The 13,004-nt window shown below is 40.2% G+C and overlaps 1 protein-coding gene across 5 annotated transcripts in view; it reads right to left on the bottom strand.

The window, feature by feature from the left end:
- Positions 1-13,004, bottom strand: part of LOC140467305 (copine-8-like) — a 594,693-nt gene that overhangs the window by 61,659 nt on the left and 520,030 nt on the right. The gene's annotated exons all lie outside the window — the stretch shown is intronic.

The raw sequence follows: 13,004 nt of genomic DNA, 5'->3' as shown, positions 1-13,004 counted from the left end.
TCCCTCCCATATTATTCCTTCTATGTTGCCCTTCTAATACTTCCTCCTCTTAAATGCCGAGTTGACCCCATTCACTGTTGTAATCCCCTGTACATCCGAGCACTCTGACTCTAATCTCCCTGATAAATTACAATCTTCCTCCCCAACAATGGATAGATTAGATTAGACTCACATGACTGATGGTCACCAAATCTCCAGACCGCAGAGTTATAGACTCCATAATGCTGATTAACCCTTAGCCCCTGGTATGATATCCTTTAACTGGCTGTTCGGTAGTCCCCTGACTGAAGGGTGTCTCCCTATGCTTGACTATGGTCAACTTTACTCAAATGTAGCCATTTGTGTGCAGAACTTAGTGAATTATTTTTGTACACAGCAGACACACAGTGCAGGTACAACACTGACATAACACTGTGCTGTACAGAAACATGTCAATTGCCTTGACTGAGGACTGCTGACAAGCATGGCAAAGTGCCTGGCTTTGTGTCTGTGTTAAACTGCAAGATAAAACAGGAAACTGTAATCTTTTAATGGGCAAAGTGCAAAAAAGAAAAGCAAGACAAAGAGGAAGCTGTGAGCATCCCGGTTGACACAACGTGAACGAGTGCTGCAACAGAGAATGAGGAACAGCCCTGAAATGGAACCTGGCCCTGTCATCAGCTGTGTGCCTGTCCAAGCATGTTGAATGTCCTTGCTGCAGTCCTACAATGAGAGGTGCCAGAACACTCCAATGTTCCCCAGTGACATGCAGAACTGTCCCGTAAGCGGATCGGAGAAGGGGGACAATGACGTGTTGATGTTGGCACATGTTGGATGGCATGGTCTGTGGAGGTGGGTGTGTGCAGTCATTGGCAGGGCAGGGTGCCTTGAGATTTGGGGCTGGAGGTCCAGAGCAGCAAATGGCGAGCTGGAGTCACTAAGTGCCCACTCAGGTCTCAATATCAGGAATTCTTGGTGTCCAGTTACTTCCTGGTGAGTGGTTGAGTGACAATAATGAGGTGAAATTAAATAATAACGAGAGCGACAATGAGCAATTATCACTGTCAATAGGCTTCTCGCTATTCACGCTGGAGGATCTCATCATGTTGCGGCTGTACAGGTCATTGGTTAGGCCACTGTTGGAATATTGTGTGCATTTCTGGTCTCCTTCCTATCAGAAAGATGTTGTGAAACTTGAAAGGGTTCGAAGAATATTTACAAGGATGTGGCCAGGGTTGGAGGATTTGAGCTATAGGGAGAGGCTGAACAAGCTGGGGCTGTTTTCCCTGGAGCGTCGGAGGCTAAGGAGTGACCTTATAGAGGTTTACAAAATTATGAGGGGCATGGATAGGGTAAATAGGCAAAGTCTTTTCCCTGGAGTCAGGGAGTCTAGAACTTGAGGGCTGAAGTTTAGGGTGAGAGGGGAAAGATATAAAAGAGACCTAAGGGGCAACTTTTTCACATAGAGGGTGGTACGGGTATAGAATGAACTGCCAGAGGAAGTGGTGGAGGCTGGTACAATTGCAACATTTAAGAGACATTTGGATGGGTATATGAATAGGAAGGCTTTGAAAGGAAATGGGCCAGGTGCTGGCAGGTGGGACGAGATTAGGTTGGGATATCTGATCGGCATGGACGGATTGGACCGAGAGGTCTGTTTCCATGCTGTACATCTCTATGTCTCTCTAACTCTATCTTGGTGTCCTGAACTATTGGCTTCAATATCAAGAAAGGCCTGGCTAGTTATCTCCTCTGAATTTTCCCACTTTTTTCCAATAACCATATTGTTTAAGAGCTGGGAAGATTCTGCACATTATTAAAGCTACAAGTGAATCAGTGTCAATATATCTCACAAATAATGGCATGCTTCCAAGCTCTACCTGCAAGGAAGTATCCTCAGCAGGCAAAATTTAAGAATCCGAAAGCAAGGTAGAATAGCTACTATCATGTAGTTGGCTCAGTTCTAACAGGGCTAGTGAATAGATTAGAGTACTTTGTATTATACTTTGGACACAGAGGTACAAGATACAAAAAATAATGTGGGCTGGTGTGAGAATGGAAAGTTATTTGCTGCATGACTCCAGGATGTTTAGTGAAAAATAGGTAAACATGAAGGATTAATAAGCCTTCACATTATATAAAAAAAAGAACTATAAAAGAAAATGATATTCTAAAGGGCAACTGTGGTCACTCAATACCAGAAATGTCAGAAGAACAGATGACAGTAATGAAAGTGTGCAAGTGGGGGAAGCAAACTACATAATTACTAACATGCAAGCACACACAGAGACACACACACTCTAATGCTATATTCAGCATACATTAAGAAGATGCTAATCTTTTAACTGAGTTTTTACCTTGCGTAACTGAAGCACAATCAGTTTTAGGAATTTAATCTATTCTTTCATAAGATTCCTATGAAACATTTGTGGACTTATTTTGTGAACCCACTTATTGTATTGGAATGTTAATCAATAAATACTATTAATCAAATTACATGTCTGTAATAAAAATAATAGATAAGAATTATCTTAAATTGAAAACAAAATGGATCTTTTAATACACACAGACTCAATTTCACTATTTTTATTATTTCACAGATTGTTAGCATCAGTAGCAAGGTCAGCATTTCTGGTACTATTCAAGAAAAGTGAAGTCTTTTGAATTGTTGCAGTCTGTGTGGTGAAGGTGCTTCTACATTGTTGTTAGGCAGTGTTCCAGTATTTTTATTCAGCAAAGTTGATGTCGTGATGTAGTTTCATATTAGCACAGCAGTTTAGGGCAGTGCTTGTTGCTCCAGTGTTGGAGACAGCGAATATTTGAGAACATAAGACATAGGAGCAGGATTATGCAAAAATGACACCCTGAGCCTGCTCTGCCACTTTGGTATGATGTGGCTGGACTTACAACTTAACTCTCCTTTCCCACCTATCCCAATTTTAATTGATTTTCTTTCAGTGCCAAGAAATCTAATGATCTCGGTCTTGAAAATACTCATTGACTGAGAATCTACAGCTCTCTTCCTTCCTTCATCATACCAATGGGAGCTGATTACCTTGCACCTCTGATGAGGGAAAAGCAGAGTAGCAACATTAACAGAAAGGGCACCACCAGGAACAACATAAACACCAACTACCTCCTCCTTAACCACAACCTCTCTCCAAAGGCAGAGGGGATTGATACAGATCCACCTCCACATGATACCCCAATGTATAGTATGTCTGTTCCATTACATCAGGAGGCTTCAAGCCTTCAAACAGGTCATTGATATTATCTCCAGCCTTCTGGAACAAGACCGCCCACTCATGGACTAAGGGAAGGACAACATTTGTGGAAAGTGACTGTGAGGCATAGTTATCAGATCACAGTAAGGTTAATAGAGAGGGTGAGTTATTGGTATTTAGACAGGGATGTGAGGATCCTGGAGATAGAGAAGAATGACTGGAACTGCAGAGTATGTTGCTCTTAGGAGTGTTATTAAGGAGGATGCTGGCAAAGTCAGAGTATGGAGTTTGGGACCTGAAATTTTTCACTGCTCACCTTTCCCACCACTTTCAGGTTTTGCATCCTCTGTGTTCTGTCTTCACTTGGGTGTGATCATGTTTCTTCCATTGACATTCGTGGCTACTTCCATTCCCACCGATTATTGGAGAGGTAGTCAACTTCCCCTGTCCTTGGAATACAGCAGCTCACTGAAGTTCCTCCAATCTCAAAGCAGGGCCACCAGATAAGAATGGGACCCTGAGACCCCTTCCCAGGTCACCTTTCCATTCCTGTGATTGCAGCAATCTCCAAAATCAACACAGAGGTGACTGTTGGTTCTTATCCATGCTATGGTCCCTCCAATCCTTTGACAGATTCGGCATGCAATTCAATCTGCCCACTCTAATTGGAGCTCGGAAGTGGGATGCTAGTCCATAGCTCAATTAAAAGGCCAAGACAAAACCCACTGGCAATTGCAATGAATTCTCATCTGCTTGTAGTCCCTCTGTTTCAATAAAAATTAAGTAATGAAAATTTCACCCATTGATTCTGGTTTTCATTCTCTTCCTTGAATAATAGGATTACATTCTTTGCGCATGGTGATTATTCTAAAATCGAAGTATTTTTAAATAATCAAAACCAATGCACCTTTCGCTCTACAGCCACCTCTGGAATGTCAGCTGTAAGATCCAGTCGATTTGTTGACTTTGTGCCTCATTAATTTACCCAGCATTTTTTCTTTGCAGATTTATTTTTAAAAGGTGATGGAGACATAACCCAGAAATACATAGAATTCACAGCACAGAACCCAAACAATGCAAGGGACTTGCCATTTAAGATTTTCTCACTGACAAGGAATTAGTGCAAATTGTCAGTTTAATATCTTTCCCTTAATAGTCAAAGTCAGGGGTGGGGAACCTGCGGCCTTCTCGGCTATTGTGTGTGGCCTTTTGAATGAATCCAAATTTTGCAGAACAAATCTTTTATTTTTTACTAATATGTTTTGTTTTCATCCTTTATTATTTTTATTTTAATCTTAAAATTAATGTATTTAAAGTACCGGAGAGTAAAAGAAAATTCAACAAAATAATCCTCACAGACTGACCACCACAATTTAAAAAATGTGAATTTTGAAGAATTTTATATTATCGAAGTTTCTTGGATGCGGCCTTATTAGATTACAACTAACATAATGCGGCCTTCCAACATGAAAAGGTTCCCCATCTCTGGTCAAGATTGTCAGCAGACATTTTCTATTGACAAAGACACTGTACCAGACATCTCCTCAGGAAAGCCCAGATGACTTGAAATTCATGAACTTCCCAACCCCAGCAACCATTGCAGTGCAAATGATTCATGTTAGTTTAGGTATTGTAAATAATCTGTCAGATTGTAAAATAGCCCTCAAGGACAATTCTCTGGTAATGAACAATTAATGTCAATTTCTAACTAAGAAAGAACCCCTGGTTATTTTACTGAAAGTTGCCTTTGAATTATTCAGCAAATGAATATATCACCAGGGTACCTTAAATTAAGTAAAAGAAAAGTGAATTGGAAAAAATTGTCACTTTCACGATCACTGAGTCATTTCAGCTTTGGGAGAAATAACCAAGTTATTTTATTAGATCAGACCTTGAACATTTTCTTACGGGAAGATATTAAGCTTGTGAACATGTATATCATTGCACAAAATTGTTTTAATTCTTATTATTTGTTCATGGGATATGAACATCAGCATTTGCAGCCTTCATTGCCCTTGTGTAGGTGATAGTAAGCTCTATCTGGAATCTCTGCAGTCCATGAGGTGTAGGTACTCCCACACAGCAATTAGGAAGGGTGTGAGGAAACAGTTACAAAGTCCAAGGTCAGTATGATGTTTGACTTGGAGTGAAACTTACAGGTGGTAGATTCCATCACTCTAAGAAGAAGGTGAGAACTGCAGATGCTGGAGAGTCAGAGTCGAAAAGCATGGTACTGGAAAAGCACAAAAGGTCAGGCAGCATCTGAAGAGCAGGGGAGTTAATGTTTTGGGCAAAAGCCCTTCATCTCACATTCCTGATGAAGGGCTTATGCCTGAAATGTCGACTCTCTCAGTCCTTGGATGCTGCCTGATGCGGTGCTTTTCCAGTGCCACCCTTTTTGACTCGATTCCATCATTGTAACCCTTTAGCACAGGTATCCATAAATGGCTGGTCCCAATCCCAGAAATATGGAACAAAATTTTGTTCTTGCATTTAATTATGACAGAATCTGCATATTTCTCAGTTTTCCTAGCAATGCAAGACCTCCACCTTTTATCTCCAACTCTAAGTATTGGGGCATGATTATGATTTATGTTTTGTGTGGAATCAAGTCTCAAGTGTAACTCTACAGATTTTATGAAGATTCTTTATGAGCTGTTAATCTTTGTGCTCATGAAGGAGCACCGATCACCATTTGAAAGAGATAGATTCAAACACGCAAAGAAATACTATGCTCGAACACATTAAAATGAATCCATTTCATGAACTGGAACAGAATTGGGGTATTATGATAAACAGTTGTAGGATATCACAAAAGCATATGCAAAGATCTATCCTTATTTTATATGAATTAGAATATAATTGTTTCAAATGTACAAAAACACAAGCACTGATAAGGCATCATCAAGGATTGATGTTCCAAGCCTCATTTGGAATCCCTCAAAGAATGTAAGACCAAGTGGAGTAGTATAAACTGAATCATAGAATAATACAGCACAGGAAAAGGCCATTCAGCTTCTTGTAAACAAATAACTCACTTAGTCCAATCCCTTCTTTGTCTCCATCATCCTGCAGTTCTTTTCTAGTTAGATAATTATTAGATTCTCTTTTGAAATGTGTCCACCACACTCAAGCAGTGAATTCTGATACCTCCTTTCCTTTTTGATTTTAAAGTGCGACTTTCTATTTTTATACCACACATGGCATTGTCCAAAGGAAACCTGCAAAGTGCATTTGTATTGCACTTTAATGAAAGAAAACATGTGACAGCCCTTCTCAGGTGTGTTACCAGACAAATTTCTGAAAAGAATCACATAAGGAGTCATAGAAACTAGCGTAAAAGGTTGGCCAGAAAGCTTTAAGGAATTTTTTTTAATGGAAGTGGAGTGTCTGGTATAAGAAATCCCATAGCTCATGGGCTAGACACCTGAAGATACAGCCAACAATGAAGAGGCAAAATAAATAAATGGTGTTGAGGGGGTGGGGGGGCGCATATAGGAGATGAGAGATGTAGGAATACAAATGTCCAAGAGGATGGTAAACCTTGAGGAGATTATGGAGAAAGGGAAGGATGAAACCACATATGAATTTGAACAAAAGATTGAGAATCATTCATTCATGGAATTTCTGGCTGAGGAGCCACTGGAAATCAGCAAGAACAGAAATTATGGATGACCATACAAGTTATTATGCAGATAGCAGTTTTGGATGAGCTCAAATTTATGAGGATGAAAGATAGTATACGAGCCAAGGCAGCATTTGATTCATCAAGTCCAGAGGTAACAAAATCATAGATGAGAGGTTCAGCAGCTGATAAGCTGATGCAGGAATAGGAAGGGAGTATTTTCTGGAGACAGAAGGAGGTGGTTTGGAGCGAAAAAGACAGATAATCAGCTGCTCAATTCAAGGCCAAATAAGAATATAACAGAAACAAAGAAATTAATATGCAATGGGTTTGCATACCAGAGAATTTAATGGAGTAAGGCTTCACATTCAGCCAACTATGAATTGTAGCAAAGATAACCTTTGAAAATGTGTGTTTGCAGAAGAACAGTTTTGGATGCTGGAAGAAAAACTGTATAGATTCCAAAGATCCTCAACAGTGGTGATCAGGGCATTCAGGATATTACCCAGTCTCATATCATGTTGCTGGAGTTTTGAATTAAATATTGCAGGTAGACCTCATTTGCATAGATGCAGAGGCAACACGGCGAACAGCTGACTGCAGAATTGGTTTTGCAGCATGGCATTCCAACACTCTGAACAAACCTTGATGGACAGAACACTCAAAAGGTATTTGCATGTTTTGGATCTCTGTGGGAAGTAAATAAGCATGATAGAATGACACTTGGCTCATAGTAGAAGTCACTGTTCTCAGACTTCAGAAAGCAAAATGGCTGGACTGCCTCAGAATGCCCCTCAAGTCAATCTGTGATCACAGAGACTGATTTTCAATTATTTCTTCCTCAACTGAAGCCTTGGCCAAATTTTAGATCAAATATAAATCCATTCCATACTGGACGCTAGTGTTGCCTTGTCTTGTGGATTTTATTCTCTCCATCTGAACCTAGTTCTTAAAGTATAAAATCAATTTTGCAGGCACTTAGTATTTTTAATGAAAATTGGCTTTAAGTAAAGGTTAATTAGGTTTTTTTCTCAAGAGACGGTGAAAGCTTTCATGGGCAAATTAGCAGGCATTTAGTAAAGGCCAGATTCTAGTTCTACTGCTGTGATATCTGAGTTAGAGCTGACCACCTCTTTTTCTGAGCTCTTTTTGATGCCTTATTGAATGACTTGGTAAGTGGTGACAGCAGGAGAGAAAACCCTTACAGTTGAAGATGAGCTCGGTTGAAATTGGATTGGCAATTCTGTGGATACGTTCCAATTTTAGAAATCAGAATGCAATGTCACATTATGCAATTTTTAATGTCTGGAAATGTTAACATCCATTTCTTCGAGATGAGTCTGACCTAGATTTTGGGTTCTAAAATTTGCCAATCAGGGCTCATTAGCTTTAAAACTCCTTTCTGCACTTGTCAAACAATTTGATGTCTACTTAAGCTATCCCAGTGACCAACAAAGCTAATGCTACTCTGAATAGCAAGGAATAAATTACGCATTGAAATTATATCGCATTATTAATTAATAATACCAATTGTTCAATTTTGAAAGGCCATTTTAATATCCCAAGCTCTAGATGCTAAGTATTGACTCTTATTTGTAGTTGGTATCTAAGAGTTGACATCAAATACAAAGTCTTCAAGTTTTATAAGCTGTATGTATAATTTACTGGTGTATATCACCTCAAATTCCACATGCTTTAATTTTTCTGACCAACCTCCTGTGATGATTTCATCAAAAACCTTTTGAAAGCGGAATTATTTTACATCCATTGAGCAGGGCTCCTAGACACAAAGTTAAAAATCACACAGCACCAGGTTATAGTCCAACAGATTTATTTGGAAGTAAAAACTTTTGGAGCACTGCTCCTTCATCAGGTAGCTGGTGGGGCAGGATCACAAGGCACTGAATTTATCGTAAATTTACTATATTTACTAAAATTCTGTGTCCTATGATACTACCCCACTAGCTATCTGACAAAGGAGCAGTGGTCCAAAAACTGGTGCCATCAAATAAACCTGTTGGACTGTAACCTGGTGTTGTGTCATTTTTAACTTTGTCCACCCCAATTCAACACCAGCACCTCCACATCTTACACACATGGTTGTTTTCCTGAGCCAGGCTTGGGATCAAATCCCACTTATCTCAGATGTGTAATAATGTGTCGTGGGTTGGCACAGTGGCTCAGTGGTTAGCACTGCAGCCTCACAGTGCCAGGGACCCGGGTTCAATTCCAGCCCTGGGTGACTGCATGGAGTTTGCATGTTCTCCCTGTGTGTGGGTTTCCTCTGGATGCTCTGGTTTCCTCCCACAGTCCAGAGATGTGCAGGGCAGGTGAACTGCCATGCTAAATTGCCCATAATGTTATGTGCATTAGTCAGAGGGAAATGGGTCTGGGTGAATTACTCTACAGAGGGTAGGTGTGGACTTGATGGGCCAAAGGGCCTGTTTACACACTGTAAGGAATCGAATTAAAAATAATATAGCCTTTAATGAGGTGCCTCATGGGAGGCTGTTGAGTAAGGTGAGGGCCCATCATGTTCGAGATGATCTATTGGCATGGATTAGGGATTGGCTGTCAGACAGAAGCCAGAAAGTTGGGATAGAAGATTCTCTTTTGGAATGGCAGCTGGTGACAAGTGGTGTCCCGCAGGGTTCAGTGTTGGTGCTGCAGCTGTTCACTTTATATATAAATTATGTGGATGAAGAGACGGTGGGGGGGGGGGGGGGGGGGCATTCTGGCAAAGTTTGTCAATGGTATGAAGCTAGGTGGACAGACAGGTAGTTCTGAGGAGGTAGGGGACGCTACAGAAAGTTTTAGACAGTTTAGGAGAATGGTCCAAGAAATGGCTAATGGAATTCAATGTGAGCAAATGCGAGGTCTTGCACTTTGAAAAAAAAAACACAGGCATGGACTATTTTATAAACAGTGAGAAAATTCACAAAGCAAAAGTACAAAGGGATCTGGGAGTGCTAGTACAGGATTTTCTAAAGGTTGGCTTGCAGGTTGAGTCAGTGGTTAAGAAAGCAAGTGTAATGTTGTCATTTATCTCAAGAGGGTTGGAATGTAAAAGCAGTGATGTGCTAACGAGACTTTATAAATCTCTGGTTAGGCCCTATTTAGAATACCGTGTCCAGTTTTGGGCCCCAGTCCTCAAGACGGACATACTCGCACTGGAGCGTGTCCAGCGGAGATTCACACGGATGATCCCTGGAATGGTAGGCCTAACATACGATGAACCGCTGAGGATCCGGGGATTGTATTCAATTGAGTTTAGAAGGTTGTTGGGAGATCTAGTAGAAACTTACAAGATAATGCATGGCTTAGAAAGGGTGGACGCTGGGAAATTGTTTCCGTCAGGCGGGAATACTAGGACTCATGGGCACAGCCTTAGAATTAGAGGGGATCAATTTAGAACAGAAATGAGGAGACATTTCTTCAGCCACACAGTGATGGGCTTGTGGAATTCATTGCCACAGAGTGTAGTGGAGGCTGGGACATTAAATATCTTCAAGGCAGAGATTAATAAGTTCTCAAACTCACAAGGAATTAAGGGATCTAGGGAAAGTATGGGTAAGTGCTGTTGAATTGCCCATCAGCCACTATTGAATGTCAGAGTGGACTGGATGGGCCTATTGGCTTTACTTCCACTCCTATTTCTTATGGTCTTATGGCCAAACAGGTTGATTAAAATAAAATGAATACTCTATCCATTTGCTCTTCTTTTATCAAGTTTATGTTTAACACCTCCTCAAAACTCCAACAAGCTCATCAAACATGACTTCCCATTCACAAATCCATGCTGACTATGTCCAATTAGATAATTAATATCTAAATGTTATTTGTTACAACCCGAACATTAGATTCTAGCATTTTCCCTACTTCTGATATAAGGTGAACAGGTGTGTAGTTCCCCGTTTTATCTCTAGGTTTCTGCCTAAGCTGCAATAAGATGGCTCCAGCCAGAGCTCCTCTGCTCCACCCCTTTTTTTTTCTTTTCTTCTCCCTCTCTCCTCCCTTCTCTCAGCCTGAGACACCCGGCCTCAGTCTCCGAAAGGCACCCAGTGGCTGGAAAAAGGAGATCAGCATCTGAAGTGGGGATGCCAGTGACCAGAACAGGTATGCCAATGACCAGAGGCCCAGTGCAGGATGTGGCAGCAGCCAGTAGTAAGTCCATGTGGAGGCCTCCTGTGCTGGTTTGTTGTGGAGAACCTTTGGAGAGAGATTATGCTTGACTGTTTAACTTTGCTTCCTATTTTTCTGAACTATGATTTAGTGCATACAGCTGGAATGTTACTTGTTTCCTCTTCATTTCTCTAATCTGTAAATAAAAATTATACCGAGGTACCTTTCACCTAAAGGGGCACTGTAAGTGGCAAGTTATAAACTTTACACTGTACCCATTTCAGTACATGTGACAATGAAGCTCATTCAACTCAATTCAGTTAAAATATTGGATGACATTTGTTACCTTCCAATGTGCAGGAATCATTCCAGAATTGATAGAATATTTGAACATAATCACCAGTTCATCAACCAACTCCAAATCACCTCCTTTCCAACTAGGATGAAGAATATCAGGTCGTGGGGATATATCATCTTTCTCTAGCACAAACCTCTCATAAATTTGAATTTCCTTTAACTCCTCATTCTTCCTAGCTACTAGGCTCTCTAGTTTGGGAGATTTCTTGTACCTTTTTCGGTGAAAGTAAACATAAAGTAATCATTTAGTTTCTCTGTCATTTCTTTATTGCCCATAAGGTTCCCCCACTCTGCAATGAACACAAATTCATTTCAGTAAAACATAGAAGTTTTTACAGTCCATTTTTATGTCCTGTGTGAAATTGTATTCAGATTTTACCCTTCCTTTACTTACTCGTTTCTTTGTCGTCTTTACTATAGGCTTAAAACCTGCTAATCTATTGCTATTTCTAGGATCCTTGCAGGCCCTTTTAAAAATCTGTACAGTTCTGAACTCCCTTTGTTTGCCACAGTTGACTTTTGTAGCTTGAAGGAATGTATAGTGGCCATAATTTATGTAATAGTTATTTAAAGTTGTTCATTGCCTAGTTACAGTCATGCCTTTTCATGTATTTGCCCAAATCATCTCAGGTAATTTGTGCCTCACGACTTCATAATTTCCCTTATTCAAATTTAACACCCTTGCTTCAGACTTAACTACCTCACTTTCAAACATTATGTAAAATTCAATCATTTCTCGAAGTTCTTGTTACAATAGTCAGTTTCTCCCCTTGTCTGCGTGGGTCTCCTCCAGGTGCTCCGGTTTCCTCCCACAATCCAAAAATGTGCAGGGTAGGTGAATTGCCATGCTAAATTGTCCATAGTGTTAGGTGAAGGGGTAAATGCAGGGAATGTGTCTGGGTGGGTTGCGCTTCAGCGGGTCGGTGTGGACTTGTTGGACTGAAGGGCCTGTTTCCACACTGTAAGTAATCTAATCTAATCTAAAAATAGTGTTATTAATTAGCCCTTGATCATTACTAGTACTAGGACTACAACAGCATGTCCTCTAGTTCACTCCTCAAAATAAGACATGTTGCTTTCAAAAAGCGGAACTCTTGGAGGCAGTGTGAGATCATGTGCACTACCTTGAAAGAGTGAGCTCCTCCTTTAAGAAACTGGCCAACCTCATGGAGGTTGTGTGCAGCAACACTTGTAGGGGATGCATGACCAACACTTTAGCTTGAACCGAATAGTTTTAGCACTCTGTAGCATGGACAACTAGATGGTGCTGATGGCACAAATATGCATGGAATGAATACCAGTTGTGCCCTGCCCAATAGTCCTCTCTAGTAATTCACAGTACACCATCCCATGGTTAAGAAGTTACTGAGGAGGATGTGGGTGCTACCCTGCATGGTGTGCCAGCATCACAACTGGTTTTAATCCAGTATGATCAAAATATTTAAAGCAACACAATAATCAGATATTACAGCCAAATTACAATAATTTGAGTATTGTATTGAGAAATTTAGATTATAGAATGATAAACATTGTGTTACCTTTTAGTCAAAGAGATAATTCCATATTTCAAAACATATTCAGCATTGTGTTACATAAAATCTTATTTAGTATCGACTTATTTCCAGTAAATAATAAAATAATCCTTTATATGATCTTGTATTTGATTACATTTTTGGATGTAGGTACAATCAAATGTC

The sequence above is a fragment of the Chiloscyllium punctatum genome, chromosome 45, assembly GCF_047496795.1.
Source record: "Chiloscyllium punctatum isolate Juve2018m chromosome 45, sChiPun1.3, whole genome shotgun sequence".
Classification (NCBI taxonomy): domain Eukaryota; kingdom Metazoa; phylum Chordata; class Chondrichthyes; order Orectolobiformes; family Hemiscylliidae; genus Chiloscyllium; species Chiloscyllium punctatum.
Note: the sequence above shows the minus strand (reverse complement) of the source record. Positions and strands in the feature narration are given on the sequence as shown.